A 20,008-nucleotide genomic window follows, 5' to 3' on the forward strand; every position below is an offset into this window, starting at 1 on the left:
TGGAACCAATCTGTTGTTCCATGTCTGGTGTAACTCTTGTTTCTTGGCCTACGTACAGGTTTCTCAGGAGAGAAGTAAGGTAATCTGGTATTTCATCTCTTTAAGAATTTTCCACAGTTTGTTGTGATCCACATTGTCAAATGCTTTTGCACATCAATGAAGCAAAAGTAGATGTTTTCCTGGAATTCCCTTGCTTTCTATACAATCAACAGATGTTGGCAACTTGATCTCTGGTTCCTCTGCCTTTCCTAAATTCAGCATGTACATCTAGAAGTTCCCAGCTCATGTACTGCTGAAGTCTAGCTTGAAGGATTTTGATCATTACCTTGCTAGCATGTGAAATGAGTGCAATTGTATGGTAATCTGAACATTCTTTTTGGCATTGCCTTTCTTTGGGATTGGAATGAAAACTGACATTTTCCAGTCATTTGGCCACTGGTGAGTTTTCCAAATTTGCTGACATATTGAGTGCAGCACTTTAACAGCATCATCTTTTAGGATTTTAAATAGCTCAGCTGGAATTCCATCACCTCCACAAGCTTTGTTTGTGTAATGCTTCCTAAGGCCCACTTGACTTCATCCTCCAGGATGTCTGGCTCTAAGTGAGTAACCAAACCTTCGTGGTCATCAGGTCATTAGACCTTCTTTGTATACTTCTGTGCATTCTTTCCACTTCTTCTTAATCTCTTCTGCTTCTGTTAGATCCTTGTTGTTTCTTTTATTGAGCCATCTTCTCATAAAATATTACCTGCGGTTCAGTTCAGTCACTCAGTCATGTTGAACTCTGTTCAGTTCAATTCAATTATGCATCAATTTTGTTCAATTCAGTTGCTCAGTTGTGTCTGACTATTTGAGAACCCATGGACTGCAGGATACCAGGCTTCCGTGTCCTTCACTATCTCCTGGAGTTTGCTCAAACTCATGTCCATTGAGTTGATGATGCCATTCAGCCATCTTGTTCTCTGTCGCCCCCTTCTCCTCTTGTCCTCAATCTTTCCCAGCATCATGGTCTTTTCCAGTGAGTTTTCTCTTCACATCAGGTGGCCAAATTATTGGAGTTTCAGCTTTAGCATCAGTCCTTCCAAAGAATATTCAGGGTTTATTTCCCTTAGGGTTGACTGGTTTGATCTCCTTGCCATCAAAGGGACTTGCAAGAGTCTTCTCCAGCACTACAGTTTGAAAGCATCAATTCTTTGGGACTCAGCCTTCTTTATTTTCCCTTGGTATAGCCAGTTTTCTTGAAGATGTCTCTAGTCTTTCCAACCCTGTTGTTTTCCTCTATTTCTTTGGATTGTTCACTTAAGAAGGCATTCTCATTTCTCCTTATTATTCTCTGGAACTCTCCATTCAGTTATGTATCTTTCACTGTCTTCTTTGCCTTTCTCTTCTTTTTCAGTTCCTTTTCTCAGACCTTTTGTAAGATCTCATCAGACAACCCTTTGTCTTTTTGCATTTCTTTTTCTTTGGGATGGCTTTGGTCACCACCTCCTGTACAATATTAAGAACCTCCATCCATAGTTCTTCAGGCACTCTGTCTACCAGCTCTAATCCCTTGAATATATTTGTCATATCCACTGTATAATCATAGGAGATTTGATTTATGTCATATCTGAATGGCCTAATGGTTTTCCCTACTTTCTTCAATTTAAGCCTGAAGTTTGCAGTAGGAACTGATGATCGGAGGCACAGTCAGCTCTGATCTTGTTTTTGCTGACTATATAGAGCTCCTCTGCTTCAACTGCAAAGAATATAATAAATCTAATTTCAGTATTGACCATCTGGTGATATCTATATATAGAGTCCTTTAAAGCTTTATTGAGGTACAACTGGAAAATAAAAATTGTATAAATTTAAGGTGTATCTATGACATAATGTTTATATATATATGCATTTATACATATATATCACTATATATAGTGAAATAGCACAATCCAGCTACTTGCATTCATCACCTCATATAGTTTCTGTTTTCTTTATTCTTTTTCCTTCTTCTCCTTCTCTTTTTGTTGTAAGAACAAGAAAACTCTCCCACTGGAGTTATGGAGAGGGAGGGGCCCTCTGGAATGAATTAAGATCTAGCCTATTAGCGAATTTCAAGTATACATTCAGTTCAGGTCAGTCGCTTAGTCGTGTCCGACTCTTTGCGACCCCATGAATTGCAGCACACCAGGCCTCCCTGTCCATCACCAACTCCCGGAGTTCACCCAAACTCATGTGCATCGAGTTGGTGATGCCATCCAGCCATCTCATCCTCTGTCGTCCCCTTCTCCTCTTGCCCCCAATCCCTCCCAGCATTGGGGTCTTTTCCAATGAGTCAACTCTTTGCATGAGGTGGCCAAAGTATTGGAGTTTCAGCCTCAGCATCAGTCCTTCCAATGAACACCCAGGACTGGTCTCCTTTACGATACATTATGGCATTGTTAAGTAGTCATGTTGCACATTGATAAGATTGATGGGTAATTCATTCACATACTAACACAGGAGATGACTGGCCTATAATGTAAATAGTACTGATGGAAGCCCATCAAAGCCTGGGTTGGGCAGTGGCAGAGGGAGAAGAAAGGAAGCATTACAAATCCATGCCAGAGGGCCCCTCCCTCTCCCTAACTCCAGTGGGTCATTGGAATTTTAGACCCACTGCTCCTGGTAGAGAGCTCATTAGAATTGTAAGAAAGAATAGTGCTCACCTTGTTCTCCCCTCTAGTGCCCCTGAACAGAGGAGACATGGAGCTGGGTTCTCCCTTTCTCAGCCTTAGAAACAAATTTGGGAACAGCTGCAAAGCCAGCTGAAACATTTGCAAATAGCCATTTGGCCTCACTTCCCACCCTGGTGTGGTGTAAACATGGAGATGACAGTAGAGGGACGATTATCAGATTCAATTTGAGAACACAGGACTGGAGATTGGAGGATAAGTGAGAATTTGGTAAAATGTAGGCATGAGGTGTTGGATCCTTTAGAAAATGTCTTCTTGACACAATAGCTTCACAGATGACAAAGGTATTCGTAGCTCTTCTTCTGACCCTTGAGCAATTCTCATTTTCCTAATTGAAGAAAGTTGCCTAAATGCTGGAGGTACCAGGATATGGTTTCTATGACAATGAAATGGATTACTGCCCACTGAGTCGAGCCCGGAAGTTTGTAGCTGCACAGCTGTCTCACTAATTACTCTCCTAATGTGACAGAGGGAAAAGCACATTGTAATTTTGATGTACAGTTGTTTCATGAGCATAGCATTAGTGCAGAACTTCAGGGGTGCCTGTATTAGCCAGAGTGAGGCTGAATTAAATATGGAGTGACTCTGGAGCTAGCAGAGGTGTTCTATTAGCTGAATGGCAGAGCACACAATTTAGAAGCTATAGGCTCTGAGTTTTCTCTCAGTAACACTGTCTAAACATAATTAATCAGTTGCTTCTCACAGTAAGTGACACTAATTACTTGCACTCTAATTGCTATGTACAAAGTAATGTTACCCCGATCTAAGTGCTCTGTAGAGTAGCGACATGAGAGTTTTAACACATTATCATGGATTTCATGTAATTACAATTCTTTCCTCTGGAACAAAAGGAAAATATTGTAGGCTATTTATCAGGAATCAATAAATAAATAACTACTATTACCACTATTAAGATATAGTGATTGAACCCTTTCCTAATTATTAGTGTGTATGTGATGAGAAATGGGTATAGTTGGAAGTGCCAGTCCTTAGAACTGAAAATTTGCCCTCTGCTAGATGATTCTCTAGCAAGAATATTCTTGCTAGATGATTTTCTCTTCCAAAGAAAATTATTCCAATTTATCCTAAATTTTATGAATTTTCTAAAATCAAAGACAGTGAATTGATAAGTAGAGAAAAAGGAAATATTAACTTTTCATCTGATTTCATCTTTAGGTCCTGCATGTTTATTTGATTTTATTTTTCATCTTTTATGCCAGCTGTCCACAATCTTTTTGGCATCAGGGACTGGTTTCATGGAGGACAATTTTCCACAGACTTGGGGTGGATAAATGGCTTCAGAAAAATTCAAGCACAGTAGTTTGCACTCCTAATGCCACTGCTGCTCTGACTTTGACAGGAGGCAGAGATCAAGCAGTAATGTGAGTGACGGGGAGCAGTTGTAAATACAAATGAAGCTTCGCTTGCTTGTACACCCCCTGCCTCCTGTTGTGCCACCTAGTTCTTAAGAGGCCATAGACTGGTACTGATCCATGACCCAGGGGTTGGGGACCTCTGCTTTATGCTATAGGTTCCTCTCCCGTACAAGATTCAGTTCAGTTCAGGTCAGTTCAGTCGCCCATTTATGTCCGACTCTTTGTGATGCCATGGACTGTAGCACGCAAGACTTCCCTGTCCATCATCAACTCCCAGAGCCTACTCAAACTCATGTCCATCGCATTGGTGATGCCATCCAACCATCTTATCCTCTGTCATCCCCTTCTATTCCTGCCTTCAATCTTTCCCAGCATCAAGGTCTTTTCCAATGAGTAGGTTCTTCGCATCAGGTGGCCAAAGTATTGGAGTTTCAGCTTCAGCATCAGTCCTTTCAATAAATATTCAGGACTGATTTTCTTTAGGATGGACTGGTTGGATCGCCTTGCTGTCCAAGGGACTCTCAAGAGTCTTCTCCAACACCACAGTTTAAAAAGCATCAATTCTTCAGCACTCAGCTTTTCTTATAAGTCCAACTCTCACATCCATACATGACTACTGAAAAAACCATAGCTTTTACTGGATGGGCCTTTGTTGGCAAAACCATGTCTCTACTTTTTAATATGCTACCTAGGTTGATCATAACTTTTCTTCCAAGGAGCAAGCATCTTTTAATTTCATGGCTGCAGTCACCATCTGCAGTGATTTCGGAGCCCCCCTCAAATGTCCGTCACTGTTTCCACTGTTTCCCCATCTATTTGCCATGAAGTGATGGGACTGGTTGCCATGATCTAGTTTTCAGAATGTTGAGCTTTAAGCCAACTTTTTCACTCTCCTCCTTCACTTTAATCAAGAGACGCTTTTGTTCTTCTTCACTTTCTGCCATAAGTGTGGTGTCATCTGCATATCTGAGGTTATTGATATTTCTCCCAGAAATCTTGATTTCAGCTTGTGCTTCATCCAGTCCAGCATTTCTCATGATGTATTCTTCATAGAAGTTAAATAAGCAGGGTGACAATATACAGCCTTGACGTACTCCTTTTCCTATTTAGAATCAGTCTGTTGTTCCATGTCCAGTTCTAACTGTTGCTTCTTGACCTGCATACAGATGTCTCAGGACACAGGTCAGCTGGTCTGGTACGCCCATATCTTGAAGAATTTTTCACACTTTGTGGTGATTCATACAGTCAAAGGCTTTGGCACAGTCAATAAAGCAGAAATAGATGTTATTTTGGAACTCTCTCGCTTTTTCTATGATCCAGTGGATGCTGGCAATTTGATCTCAGGTTCCTCTGCCTTTCCTAAATCCAGCTTGAACATCTGGAAGTTCAGGGTTCATGTACTGCTGAAGCCTGGCTTGGAGAATTTTGAACACTACTTTGCTAGCGTGTGAGATGAGTGCAATTGTGCGGTAGTTTGAGCATTCTTTGGCATTGCCTTTCTTTGGGACTGGAAATAAAACTGACTTTTCCAGTCCTGTGGTCAGTGTTGAGTTTTCCAGATTTTCTGGCATATTGAGTGCAACACTTTCACAGCATTGTCTTTCAGGATTTGAAACAGCTCAGCTGAAATTCCATCACCTCCACTAACTTTGTAGTGATGCTTCCTAAGCCCACTTGACTTCACATTCCAGGATATCTGGCTCTAGGTGAGTGATCACACTTCATAATTATATGGGTTGTAAGATCTTTTTTGTATAGTTCTTCTGTGTATTCTTGCCACCACTTCTTAATATCTTCTGCTTCTGTTAGGTCCATACCATTTCTGTCCTTTATTGTGCCCATCTTTGCATGAAAAATTCCCTTGGTATCTCTAATTTTCTTGAATAGATCTCTAGTCTTTTCCATTCTATTGTTTTCCTCTATTTCTTTTCATGATCACTGAGGAAGTCGTTCTTATCTCTCCTTGATATTCTTTGGAACTTTTTCATTCAAATGGATATATCTTTCCTTTTCTCCTTTGCCTTTCATTTCTCTTCTTTTCATAGCTATTTGTAAGGCCTCCTCAGACAACCATTTTACCTTTTTGCATTTCTTTCTCTTGGGATGGTTGATCCCTGTGTCCTATACAATGTAATGACCCTCCATTCATAGTTCTTCAGGCACTCTGTCTGTTAGATCCCTTGAATCTATCTGTCGCTTTCATTGTATAATTGTAAGGGATTTCATTTAGGTCATACCTTAATGGTCTACTGGTTTTCCCTACTTTATTCAATTCAAATCTGAATTTACCAATAAGGAGATCATGATCTGAGCCACAGTCAGATCCCAGTCTTGTTTTTGCTGACTGTATAGAGCTTCTCCATCTCTGGCTGCACATGATATAATCAATCTGATTTCAGTATTGACCATCTGGTGATGTCCATGTGTAGAGTCTTCTCTTGCATTATTAGAAGAGAGTGTACAAGATTAGCTTGTTATTTTATAGATTCCAGTGCTTAAGTATTTCAATTAATGCTTGAGCTTCTTCCTAAAAGTTTCTTACAAACATTCATGGTTCTAGGAAACTGTTTTGTAAAACCAATTTTAAATTATAGCTGAATAGGCAAATATTCTTGAAAGGACAGCTCCAAGTTTCTTTACAAGGATGTTTCTTAGAAGGGAAAACTCCTTGGGCTTAAATCTTATAAGGTAAAGAATACCATGTGTGCTTTGAAGAAAGAAATGTGATGGCATAAAATAAAGGAAAATAAAATGTATAGAACAGTCTTCTGGACTCTGTGGGAGAGGGTGAGGGTGGGATGATTTGGGAGAATGGCAATGAAACATGTATAATATCATATGGGAAACGAAATACCAGTCCAGGTTCGATGCATGATACAGGATGCTTGGGGCTGGTGCACTGGGATGACCCAGAGGGATGGTATGGGGAAGGAGGTAGGAGCGGGGTTCAGGATAGGGAACACGTGTACACTCGTGGTGGATTCATGTTGATGTATGGCAAAACCAATACAATACTGTAAAGTAATTAGCCTCCAATTAAAATAAATAAATTTATATTAAAAAATAAAAAAATAAACAGCAAAAAAAGAAAATAGGCCTCTCTTTATAATGCCCTAAGTATTAGTAATGAGAGTAGGATTCAAAATTTTGTGACTTATACTACTTATTATTTATTTTCTTCTGACTGTCTTATATAGATTTAATTATTCTGGTTTTGTATGGACTTAATATTCTCATTCTTTTGAGTAATTTCTCATTATATGATTTATGTTGAAGAATTCCTTAGTTATTTCTCTGGGGAGCATATTTGCCTTTCTATTGTGGTTTTTTTTCATTCTAGAGTTTAGCAGTTTTTTCTTTAAAGAAACTCGAGCTCTTCCTGTATTTGCTAAGTCATTCAGTAGGTTTAAGGACTTTTCCTTCAATTTCTAGGTTTGTACTATATATAAATTTTAGATTGTCTCTACAGAAAAAAGCATGACTAGTGAAATACTTGGTATACAAGCTAATGTGTGGATATTTCCTTATAAGGTCATCCTGAGGTTTGGAAACTTTATTTATTGGGCATATTGATTTACTACTTTCTAAATCAAAATCCAGATGTCATAAAAGAAAAAAAATTGACAAATGCAAGTACATAAAAATAAAAATGCATGGGAGAAAGTAAGCATCAGAGTAAAGGATAAGCTCAGAAATAATACTTACAACCCATATTACTGGGGGAAATAACTAATTTTAATGTTTCAATCACTCTAAAAATCCATAGAAAAAATACTGATTCCTGCCCCAAAAGGACCAAAAATTTGAACAGACATCTAAACAAATGGCTTTTAAACTTATAAAAGAAGACTCAATCTCACTCACAGTAAAAGCCATGGAAAATAAAAATTGTAATGAAATATATATTTTTAAAGTTTTTCACATAAATAAACAAGAAGTCCAAAGTAGATCCAAAATTTCTGATGATGAAATTGTAGGAAACAGGAAACTATAAGAAACTCATCTGATACATTTCTGATGAGTATAAATTACTACATCTCCAATGAAGGACAATTTGACAATATTATTAGACATTACAAATGCATACATTTTTAGTTCCAAATTCTATTTTTAATATTTGGGCTATTGATGTACTTAAATATCTGAAAAATAAAGCATATGCAAGATTATTCATTGCCATAACAGTTGAGACTTGGAATCCACCTAAATGTCCCTGTGTAGGTAACTAGTGAGGTTGTTCCTTATTTTACCTATTATAATAGGTAAAAAGGAGCCATAAAAAGCAATGAGGGAATTCTCTATAATTTGACATGGAAATTATCTAATTTACATCTTTAAGTTAAGGAAAAATATAAATACTGTGTGAAGTATGCTATCTCTGGATAAAATAATAAGGAACCAGCAATCAAATTGCCAACATCTGTTCGATAATAGAAAAAGCAAAAGAGCTTCAGAAAAACATCTACTTCTGCTTTATTGACTACTCCAAAGCCTTTGACTGTGTGGATCAGAGCAAACTGTAGAAAATTCTTAAAGAGATGGGAATCTCAGACCATCTTACCTGCCTCCTGAGAAATCTGTATGCAGGACAAGAAAGTTAAAGCTGGACATGGAACAACAGACTGGTTCCAAATTGGGAAAGGAGTGCACCAAGGCTGTATATTGTCACCCTGTCTATTTACTTATATGCAGAGACCATCATGTGAAATGTTGGGCTGGATGAAGCACAAGCTGGAATCAAGATTGCTGGGAGAAATATCAATAATCTCAGATATGCAGATGACACCACCCTTATGGCAGAAAGCGAAGAGGAACTGAAGAGCCTCTTGATGAAAGTGAAAGAGGAGAGTGAAAAAGCTGGCTTAAAACTCAACCTTCAGAAAACGAAGATGATGGCATCTGGTCCCATCACTTCACGGCAAATAGATGGGGAAACAATGGAAACAATGACAGACTTCATTTTCTTGGGCTCCAAAATCACTGCAGATGGTGACTGCGCTATGAAATTAAAAGATGCTTGCTCCTTGGATGAAAAGCTATGACCAACCTGGAGAGCATATTAAAAAGCAGAGACATTACTATGCCGACATATCCATCTAGTCAAAGCTATGGTTTTTCCAGTAGTCGTGTATGGATTGGGAGTTGGACCATAAAGAAAGCTGAGTGCTAAAGAATTGATGCTTTTGAACTGTGGTGTTGGAGAAGACTCTTGAGAGTTCCTTGGACAGCAAGGAGATCAAACCAGTCCATCCTAAAGGAAATCAGCCCTGAATATTCATTGGAAGGATTGATGCTGAAGTTGAAGCTCCAATGCTTTGGCCACTTGATGCGAAGATCTGACTCATTGGAAAAGACCCTGATGCTGGGAAAGATTGAAGGCAGGAGGAGAAGGGGATGACAGAGGGTGAGATGGTTAGATGGTATCACTGACTTGATGGACATGAGTTAGAGCAAGCTCCAGGAGTTGGTGATGGACAGGGAAGCCTGGCACGGTGCAGTCCATGAGGTCATGAAGAGTCAGACACAACTGAGTGACTGGACTGACTGAACTGATATATATATTGTGTGATGAAACTCTGTATATACATCAGATCAGATCAGATCAGATCAGTGGCTCAGTCGTGTCCAACTCTTATCACAGCACTCCAGGCTTCCCTGTCCATCACCAACTCCCGGAGTTCACCCAGACTCACGTCCATCGAGTCAGTGATGCCATCCAGCCATCTCATCCTCTGTCGTCCCCTTCTCCTCCTGCCCCCAATCCCTCCCAGCATCACAGTCTTTTCCAATGAGTCAACTCTTCGCAGGAGGTGGTCAAAGTACTGGAGTTTCAGCTTTAGCATCATTCCTTCCAAAGAAATCCCAGGGCTGATCTCCTTCAAAATGGACTGGTTAGATCTCCTTGCAGTCCAAGGGACTCTCAAGAGTCTTCTCCAACACCACAGTTCAAAAGCATCAATTCTTCAGCGCTCAGCCTTCTTCATAGTCCAACTCTCACATCCATACATGACCACAGGAAAAACCATAGCCTTGACTAGACGAACCTTTGTTGGCAAAGTAATGTTTCAGCTTTTGAATATGCTATCTAAGTTGGTCATAACCTTCCTTCCACGGAGTAAGCGTCTTTTAATTTCATGGCTGCAGTCACCATCTGTAGTGATTTTGGAGCCCAGAAAAATAAAGTCTGACACTGTTTCCACTGTTTCCTCATCTATTTCCCATGAAGTGGTGGGACCGGATGCCATGATCTTCGTTTTCTGAATGTTGAGCTTTAAGCCAAGTTTTTCACTCTCCTCTTTCACTTTCATCAAGAAGCTTTTGAGTTCCTCTTCACTTTCTGCCATAAGGGTGGTGTCATCTGCATATCTGAGGTTATTGATATTTCTCCCGGCAATCTTGATTCCAGTTTGTGTGTATATACATACGAGTAACTAAATAGCAAGAGTTCCTGTTATTGTAACGAGTTACTGTTGGGGGGTGACAGCGGTGATGTACAGTGGTGTGAACTAAGGAGAACTGTGAGCCTCAGATAGGAGACAGAATTTTTACTTCAGACTTTTTAGTATGTTTTTATTTCTAAGCCATGTGACTGTATTAACTATTCAATTATTAGATGAAGATTTAATTAACATTGTAAAAATATTTACCATAAAGGAAAGAACATTTTAAATCAGTTGTGCAAAATAATAGCAAGGCCCTTTTAATGAGTCCAAGTGGTTATATCAAGGAGCTTGCCTATGAGTTTGTTAATTCTAGAATCTCATTAGTCATGGTTTTCCCTGTTTTGGTCCAGGCTTCCCTGGTGGCTCAGATAGTAATGAATCTACCTGCAGTGCAGAAGACCTGGATTCGATCCCTGGGTTGTGAAGATCCCCTGGAGGAGGGCATGGCAACCTATTCCGGTATTCTTGCCTAGAGAACCCCCATGGACAGAGGAGTCTGGCAGGCCACAGTCCATAGGGTTGCAAAGAGCTGGACAGGACTGAGAGACTAAGCACATTTTGATCCAGTGGTTAATGGAGCCCTGAATTGGAGGAAGTGTGTATGCAGAACCAGGCCAGGCTACATTGAGAAAGAAGTATCACAGGATCAGACTATCTACTAGAAAAGAGTAAGCGGCATCTCCCCACACAAAAAAGAGCAAGGAGAGCTGTTTTATGTGTTTGTTTTATTTTGTTTTGTTTAACTGAGCTGTGAGATACCTCTTGGAAACTTCTACATTGGTTGGTTTAGGATAGGACTAGATAAAACAAATTTGCTTAAAATTATGATGACCTTTGTTTTTACTGTCTTGCTTCATATGACCTAGTTAAACCTGGATTGTCAAGAATTAGCATTACATGTGACAGCAAAGGAGAGAGAATATATTAACCCATCAAGTTCTGAGGACCAGAAAATGTCTGAAGATGAGAGTCTAAAGCTGCTCAGAGAGATTTTTGTTTTCCTTATAAGATGAAGATCTATTTACCAGAACGGCACAGATGATTCAACTGAGACAATCTGTTTATTTATCTGACTTTGTAAACTAGGGAGGGAAGCAGGGATGAGGATGGGGGAAGTCCTTGTTTTCTTTTTTCCTTGAAATGCTTATCTGCTCCCTTCCATGAAATTTGTATCTAGATCCTGGTCTTATATCTTTCCTTTAAAGTCTTCTCATCTTTTATTAATCCTTTTTCCAGCTACTTGATTTGAACCTGGTCTTCTTTTGAGAATATATAGGAGTCACTCATCAGGTTTTCTAGGTATATTTCTTCAAAGGATAGCAATGTTATCATCACCAATCTCATAAGTGAAGAATAATAATTTATATGTACATGTACATCTTCAGTGCATATTACTGGCTCTCGATAAAAAGCAAATAGTAATGATAAATCTTGAAATATGCCTTTCAAAGTTACCAGACAGCAAACTGCATGAGTCCATTTTGAAAACAGATTCAAAGGAAGATGTCTTGAACTTTCATTTCCCATCTGCTGGGTTTCTTTGAAGTGGGAGTTAACCCTGACATGAAACAGCTCCAGAACCAGAGCCATGCCCAGTTGTTTTTGGCTTTAGAATTCCACCCGCAGTGACAGCTCCCACACACAACTCTGTGCTTTGATGACTCACTCCTCTCCTCTTGGACGTAGGCCTTCAATGTTTATGCACTTCCTATACAGCCTTCTTGGAAGAGGAAGAGGCTAGCTTAGCTTAATTTAACAAATAAAATCAAATTAATTATCTGCTCCCTCTCTAACCCAAGCCCCTTTTTTACAGAACATTCCCTCCCTTCTTTGTTTTTGTTTGTAATAAGTTCTTCTAATTCAGAATCCACTGTTAAACTAAAATAGAGAATTTGTCTTCTGAGCAGTAAAAAGCAGAAGGAAGGTATTGTATGAATAACCCAGGAAGAGTGATTTAAAGCTTTTTTTTTTTTTAATTTTTGGAGGACAGAATAAGAAAAAAATTTTTTTCTTTGTAAAAACCATGGAATTTGGTGATATGTCTTTAAGACTAAAACCTATTTTTATGCAACTTTGTTGAGATCTGGGTCCTGGGGTAGAGTGCTGACTTGAGAAGAATCCTCAAACTGCCTCTTTTTTTGCACAAACACTATCCTGTAAAAATTCTAATTACCTCTTGCTTGGAAAAGACTAGTCCACAAAATGCAAAACATGATTTATATAGGGGATTCATGTTCTGTAAATTATTTTAAATCAGGGTCAAAATGATTTCCTCTAGAACTAAATGACTCCCTTTTGAAATCAAATTTTTATTTTCTTCTGTTATTAAGAAGTGAATTTTTAGTACAAAATAGTTAATGAATGTGAAATTTGTATACTAAAGTTATATTTCCATCATTCACACCAGGAGCTCCTTCCCATTTCAGTCTCAAATACATAAAAGAGATATATTATTTTTAAAATATTCTTATTTTTTCTTTTTATATCCATGCTGACTTTATGGAGCTTTTATATGTATGCTTTATTTTATTTGGCAATAGACAAGAAAAAATTACTTGCAGTTTTTAAGTGAAGAAGTTTAGTTTCTCAAGATACCCAGGTCCTATGTAGTGAAATTGAGTCTAAAGGTCTTATAAAAGTCTCTAGAAATGTTCCAGTTCTGTATTGTTCTATGTCTTTGGCCACTGAGACTGAATAAATATTTAAAAGATTCTTCTCTTGGGAATTTCCTGGCTGTGCGGTGGTTATGACTTGGCGCTGTCACTGCTAGAGTCCCAGGCTCTCCTGGTGGGGGAATTAAGATCCTGTAAGCCATGGGGCCATAAATAAATAAATAAAATATTCTCTCTCAAATAAAATACTGAATTTAAAGTGGCAGGTTGTTGCATAACCATTTAATTAACATATTGTTATATACCTATTGCTGCTGCTAAGTCGCTTCAGTCATGTCCGACTCTGTGCAACCCCAGAGACGGCAGCCCACCAGGCTCCCCCATCCCTGGGATTCTCCAGGCAAGAACACTGGAGTGGGTTGCCATTTCCTTCTCCAATGCATGAAAGTGAAAAGTCAAAGTGAAGTCGCTCAGTCGTGTCTGACCCTCAGCGACCTCATGAACTGCAGCCTACCAGGCTGTTGAATAGCAGAAATTGAATAAATACAGAATCACGTTACCTCTGTTCAGTCCCTAATTCTGTCCCTTACTACCATTCAGATTCCTTGACACTAAAATGAAAATGCATATTTATTGCTCAGGATTGATGAATAGTGGATGTAAAAGGGCTTTATGAACTGTAAAGTTCTAAACAAATATTTGTGGAGCCCCAAAGGGTGTGTAGCAGTCAGCTAGATGAAATCTTTAAAATAAGAGGGGTGTCTCAGCAGCACATGAAAAAGAAAAAAGTATCCAATCTTCGCTCTCAGCCTTTAGTGTTTCCCCACCAGTTCTTTCAGAGCTAAGTTTTTGCCTGAGGTTCTTACTTATGGTTATTGCCTTTTCTTGAAATAACATCCCTCTGTCTCCAAAGCTATGGGCATGTTACTGGTGGTCAGTCTCCCAGTCCCAGAAAGTTGTCAGGCTCAGTGTTTTACAGTCATCTATCTCCTTTTTGCTTCTTCTTCAGCCTCATGCACAGGCGAAGCAACTGTTTGACTGATTGTATTGTTCATAGCTAGTCCTTCCTTTCAGAGAAGGCAATGGCAACCCACTCCAGTACTCTTGCCTGGAAAATCCCATGGACCGAGGAGCCTGGTGGGCTGCAGTCCATGGGGTCGCTAAGAGTCGGACACGACTGAAGTGACTTAGCAGCAGCAGCAGCACCAGTTCTTCCTTTCCTTACTCACAGTTACCGTCTTAGCCCCAATTCTTGGCACTTCATGCAGAGAATGGGAGAGATTCCAGAAGACTAGAAATAGGCAAATGTCCTTGTTCAAAAATAAGTAGAAAGAGTCATAAACAGATTTTAGTGATGTGGATGTCAACTCTACTCTCAAAATTCTAGAATTTATAATTTAAAAAATAATAAAAGGAGAAATGATCTGATGTTCTTCCTAATGCCACTAGCTGGTATTATGTGAGAGGCTGTAGGTGGAACCATATAACACACCCCTGTATCTCTGTGTTTGAAGTAAAAAGCTTTTGCTTTAATCACTCAGGCCTCTCTTGAGTCTCAAAAGTCCGACTCAAGAGTTAGTGATTAGGAAATGTGAAGATGTAGAAGCAAAGAATAGCTGCTGGGCTAGGATACTGGTAACAATTTAGGCTATAAATCCACCACATGGCAGTATCACTGAACTCACAGTCCCCTGAAAGATAAAGACATGGCAGGCATTCCTAAGTTGTTTTTACAGGAATCAGACCTCTCCCTCCACCCAGATGAAATCTGCTAATCATAAGAACATAAACTCTAGACTGGTTGAAACCAGAAGGTTGATGATGGTTGAAACTTCACCTTGATGCCAACCAATCCAAGAATTGTGCAAGAGCTTATGCACTCTGCAGTCCCTTCCCTCACACTGTCTTTAAAATGCCTTCCCTGAAAGCCATGGGGGAGTTTGGGTCTTTGAGGATGAGCTGCCCATTCTCCTTACTTGATGCCCTTCAATAAACACTGTACTTTCCTTCCTTACAACCCAGTACCAATGGATTATCTTTACTGCTCACAGACATGGAGACTCAAGTTTGGTACACTAACGTAAGCAATTTATGTGTAAACTCAGCATTTGAAAGAATTCACTCTCTCAAATCACATGAATTAAGCACCTGTTGTGTATTGTTTAGATACAGAGGTCACTACATTTTTATGCTTAACAGGCTCATAGGAAAGAGCTGGATTCATAACATGCAATATGCTCTGGAAGTTGGAGATGGACAGGGAAGCCTGGCATGCTGCAATCCATGGGGTCACAAAGAGTCAGACACAACTGAGCAACTGAACTGAACTGAATATGTTGCAGATAAATGTAGTATGATAGATATTTTTCAGGGAGTGATATTTCAGGGAGTGTGTGATATCGTTGGCATCCAGGAGAGAATTTTACATTGCTGGGGCCAAGGGATCAGAGAGGATTTTCTGGTTAAGGGGATGCCTAAAAACAGGTAAGGATTTGTCAGAAGAATGGTTGTGGATGGAGAGAGGGTATTCCAGCCAGGGAAGAGAGCTTAGCCAAAGGCAAGGCGGTAGGACACATTCTGGTATGTCCACATGTGATAAAAGCAATTCAGTATTCCTGGAGTCCACAGCTCTCAGTAGAGTGTGACACACCTGTGGGGAGGTGTAGGAAAGGGCTTACTTCTTTCATGGTATTCTGAAGTCAAAATGGAAAGACATAGACTACAACTAAGGAAAATAGAAAGGATTAGTAACTTGTTGAAAATCTCTGCTACAGATTAATGACAAAGAGAGGCAATTTAATTGGGATATACTACAGGACAGTTTTTAGCTCTGTTGATTTGTGTATTCAATCAACAATTATTTACTAAACACCTAACATGTGCCAGACCCTGAGATTAAAATGGTTTGGAAGAAAGAATACTTGCCCTCAAGAAATTTACAGTCCAGTGAGAAGTCTGTTTAATATAGTTTTGGCAGTGATTTAAATTGACCTAATGAAGGCAGGTAAAGTGAAACTGGAGGAAGTAATTTATATGACAGAGCAGACGTGGTGTTCCCAAATGCCCTGATGGGCTGCATAGACAGGCTGACTAATCAGGAAGTTAGGGATAACAAGTATTGACTATTTCTGACCAGTAGAAAACTAAGCTCAATTTGAAAAGCCCTCTTTCCACCAAAATATTAGGGCCTAGAGAGCTCCTTTACTTTCATAACAAGAGACAAAAACAGGGATATCATTCATATAGCACTCAAAGAGGAACTGACAGCTAACAGAAAGAAACCATTCTAGGATCACATTCTTATTATCAGTTTTTACCCAGCATAATAATAATGCATATGATGGTCACCAATTATCTAAATGAGATTATATAATATGACCTCAAGTTAAACATTGCAGACTGTTTTGAGTTGTTTGGTCCCTCTGAAAACTCTGCTAAAGTAATAAAAAGTGATAAGCCAGGGAGAGGAAGAGAGTAGGGTATGTGACTACTCTTTCTTTTTTTAAGCCTTCAAGAATCTTTGGTATTTAAATTATATGCATGATATATAAATGAAAACTCAGTTATAACAAATTAAAATAATGCCAGTCACATTATATCTTTTCTTCCCATATGTCTTCTCTTCTTCTACCTAGGAGGATGAGAGGTTCATAGAATAGAAAGTTCATAAAATTCTTTTAATAAGTTGCCAGTAAATGGTAGATGGGATGCACTGTTCAAGTAAGGTTATTTTCCTTCAATTTTAATTAATAAAATGCAACTAGTAGTATCAAATATTAATTAAATGTAATAACTTTAGAATTAACTTTAAAATTCCTCTGATTTTACATCAACATGTATACACACAGTATGTTAACAGGTATGTGTATATATTTATAGACTTGAATATATTCAGTATTGAAGACTCTTGAGAGGCCCTTGGACTGTAAGGAGATCAAACCAATCAATCCTAAGGGAAATCAATTCTGAATATTCATTGGAAGGACTGATAATGAAGCCGAAGCTCCAATTCTTTGGTCAACTGATGCAAAGAGCCTACTCATTAGAAAAGACCCTGATGCTGGGAAACATTGAAGGCAAGAGGAGAAGGGGACAACAGAGGACGAGATGGTTAGATGCCATCACTGATTCAATGGACACGAATTTGAGCAAGCTCTGGGAGATGATGAAGGATAGGGAAGCCTGGTATGCCACAGTCCATGGGGTCTCAAAGAGTTGGACACGACTGAGAGACTGAACCACAGTTGGTAAGCATTTGGAATCTAATATTTAACACAGCCATTAGGTTTTCTTTATGCAGGTGGCTGCATAATTCAAGGAATATTGTTTAGGAATTGTATCTTGAAGATGAACTTGTTTCAAAATGAATTGACAGCATGAAATTTTAGTTATTTGTTCATTAATTTATTTATTATTGACCCTGAGTTATACGCAATAAAATGCAAAAGCCTTGGATGTTGTGGTTGATCAATTTTGGTAATTATATGACTCCATGTAACTATCACTAAATAAAAATATAGACAGTTTTCCTTCCCTCAAAAATTTCCTTTGTTTCCTTTCAAGCAGTTTATCCTACCACCCCTCTTTCTGATTTTTATCAGCATAGATTAGTTTTACCTATTCTTCAGCCTAGCATAAATGGACTCATAGTTTTTTTCCTCTGGCTTCTTAATGTACATGAGAGTCATCCATGTTGCTACAAGCAGCTGTAATTTAAAAACAAAATTTTAAGTTACTGAGTTTTATACCACAGTTTGCTTATCCATTTTCTTACCAATAAATATTTGGATTGTTTTCCAATTTGAAGTTGTGGTGAATAGGCAGATGTGAACATTCTGGATCAGTACCTAGATGTGAAATTTCTGACTTTACAATAAACTGTTAAACAGAACTCCAAAGTGATTGCAACATTTGTATATTCTACTAGCAATATATGAGTGTTCCAGATGGCCTAAATCCTCACCAATATTTGTTACTGTCAGCTGTCTTAGTTCTGGCTGCTATAACAAAATATAGACTCAGTGGTTTAAATAACAGATTTTTTTTCTCACAGTTCTGGAGGTGGAAATCCAAGATCAGGGTTCCTGCATGGTCCAGTTTTGGGTGAGGGCCCTATTCCTGGCTTGTAGTTGGCTGCTTTCTTCCTGTGTCCTCGTGTGGTTGAGAGCGAGAGCTCTGATCTCTCTTCCTGTTCTTATAAGGACACTAATTTCATAGGGTTCTGCTCCAATGACCTCACATTGAAACCTAATTACCTACCAAAGGTCTCACCTCCAAATACCATCATATTGGGCGTTAGGGCTCCAACATACAAATTTTGGAAGAACACAACCATTCAGTACATACTGTCAGTCTTTTAGCAGTTGTAGTAGGTGACATTGTAACAATATGATTTTAATTTACGTTTCTCTGATGGCTAATGATGTTAGACACCTTTCAATTTGCTTACTTAATATTCTTTTATTTTCTTTTGTAAACTGTCTTTTCACAGCTTCTGCCCATTTTTTATTTGAGTTGTTTGTATTTTACATGTTGAGTTGCATGTGCTGTTTATGTATTTTGGGTATTAACCCTTTACTGAGCATATTATTTGCAAGTATTTTCTCCCACTCAGTGCATTTTGTTGTTTTGTTGATGGTTTCCTTGGCTTTGCAAAAGCCTTTAATTCAGTCCATTTATTTATTTTTATGTTTATTTCCATTACTTTAGGAGAAAGATCCAGAAAATATTGCTACGATATATGTCAACTTGTGTTCCACCCATGTTTTCCTCTAGGATTTTGATGAATTCTGGTATTACTTTTAGGTCTTTAATCACTTTGAATTTATTTTTGCATATGGTGTCAAAAACTTTCAAAATTTCATTCTTTCACATGTAACCATCCCATTTTCCCAGCACCACTTATAGAAGAGACCGTCTTTTCTCCATTGTATATTCTTGCCTACTTTGTTATAGATTAGTTGACCATGAGTGTGGGTTTATTTCTGGCTGCCTATTCTGTTCAATTAATCTGTGTGTCTGTTTTTGTGCCGGTATTCTGCTATTTTGATTACTGAAGCTCTGTAGTATAGTCTGAAGTCAAGAAGATTGATAACTCCAGTTTTATAATTTTTTTCTCAGAATTGCTTTGAAAATTCAGGGTTTTCCTTGGTTTCATATGAATTTTAGGATTATTTGCTCTAGTTCTATGAAAAATGCCATGGGTATTTTGATTGTGATTGCATCAAATTTGTAGATTGCTTTGGGTAGTATGGTCATTTCAACAATATTAATTCTTCTTATTCATGAACATGGTATGTCTTTCCATCTGTGTCATCTTCAGTTTCTCTATCAGTGTCTTATAGTTTCCTAAATACAGGTATTTTACCTCCCTAGTAGGTTTATTTCCAGGTATTTTATTCTTTTTGATGTAAGAGTAAATTTTAAAATTTTTATTAAAAATCTGCTGAGATTTTTTAAATTGTGATTTTAAAAAATCTCTAGATTAATTTATGAGGAAATAATCAATGTATTATCATTGAATATGGTTTTAGCTATAGGTTTTTCATAGATGCCCTTATGTAGTAAAAAACATATCTTATTTATAATATGTTTAAAGTTTTTGCCATGAATGAGTGTTAAACTTTGTTTCATGGTTTTTTTTTTTTTTTCCCTGCATCTTTTGAAACAATCACATTATCTTTCTCATTTATTCTATTAATATGTATAACTACATTGGTTCATTTCTGCATATTAAAATAACCTGGTTTACCTTGGAAACACTGCTACATCATGCTGTATTTTATACAGGGTTGATATATTTTATATAGGTTTATAGGTTTCTTTTTCTAACATTTTGTTATTTTTTTCTTTATTTTTCTTTT

The 20,008-nt window shown here is 38.2% G+C and overlaps 1 pseudogene; it reads left to right on the plus strand.

Moving 5' to 3' along the window:
* Window positions 1-20,008, plus strand: part of LOC109558386 (N-acetyltransferase ESCO2 pseudogene) — a 170,572-nt pseudogene that overhangs the window by 80,889 nt on the left and 69,675 nt on the right.

This window comes from Bos indicus, chromosome 5 (genome assembly GCF_029378745.1).
Source record: "Bos indicus isolate NIAB-ARS_2022 breed Sahiwal x Tharparkar chromosome 5, NIAB-ARS_B.indTharparkar_mat_pri_1.0, whole genome shotgun sequence".
In the NCBI taxonomy this organism is placed as follows: domain Eukaryota; kingdom Metazoa; phylum Chordata; class Mammalia; order Artiodactyla; family Bovidae; genus Bos; species Bos indicus.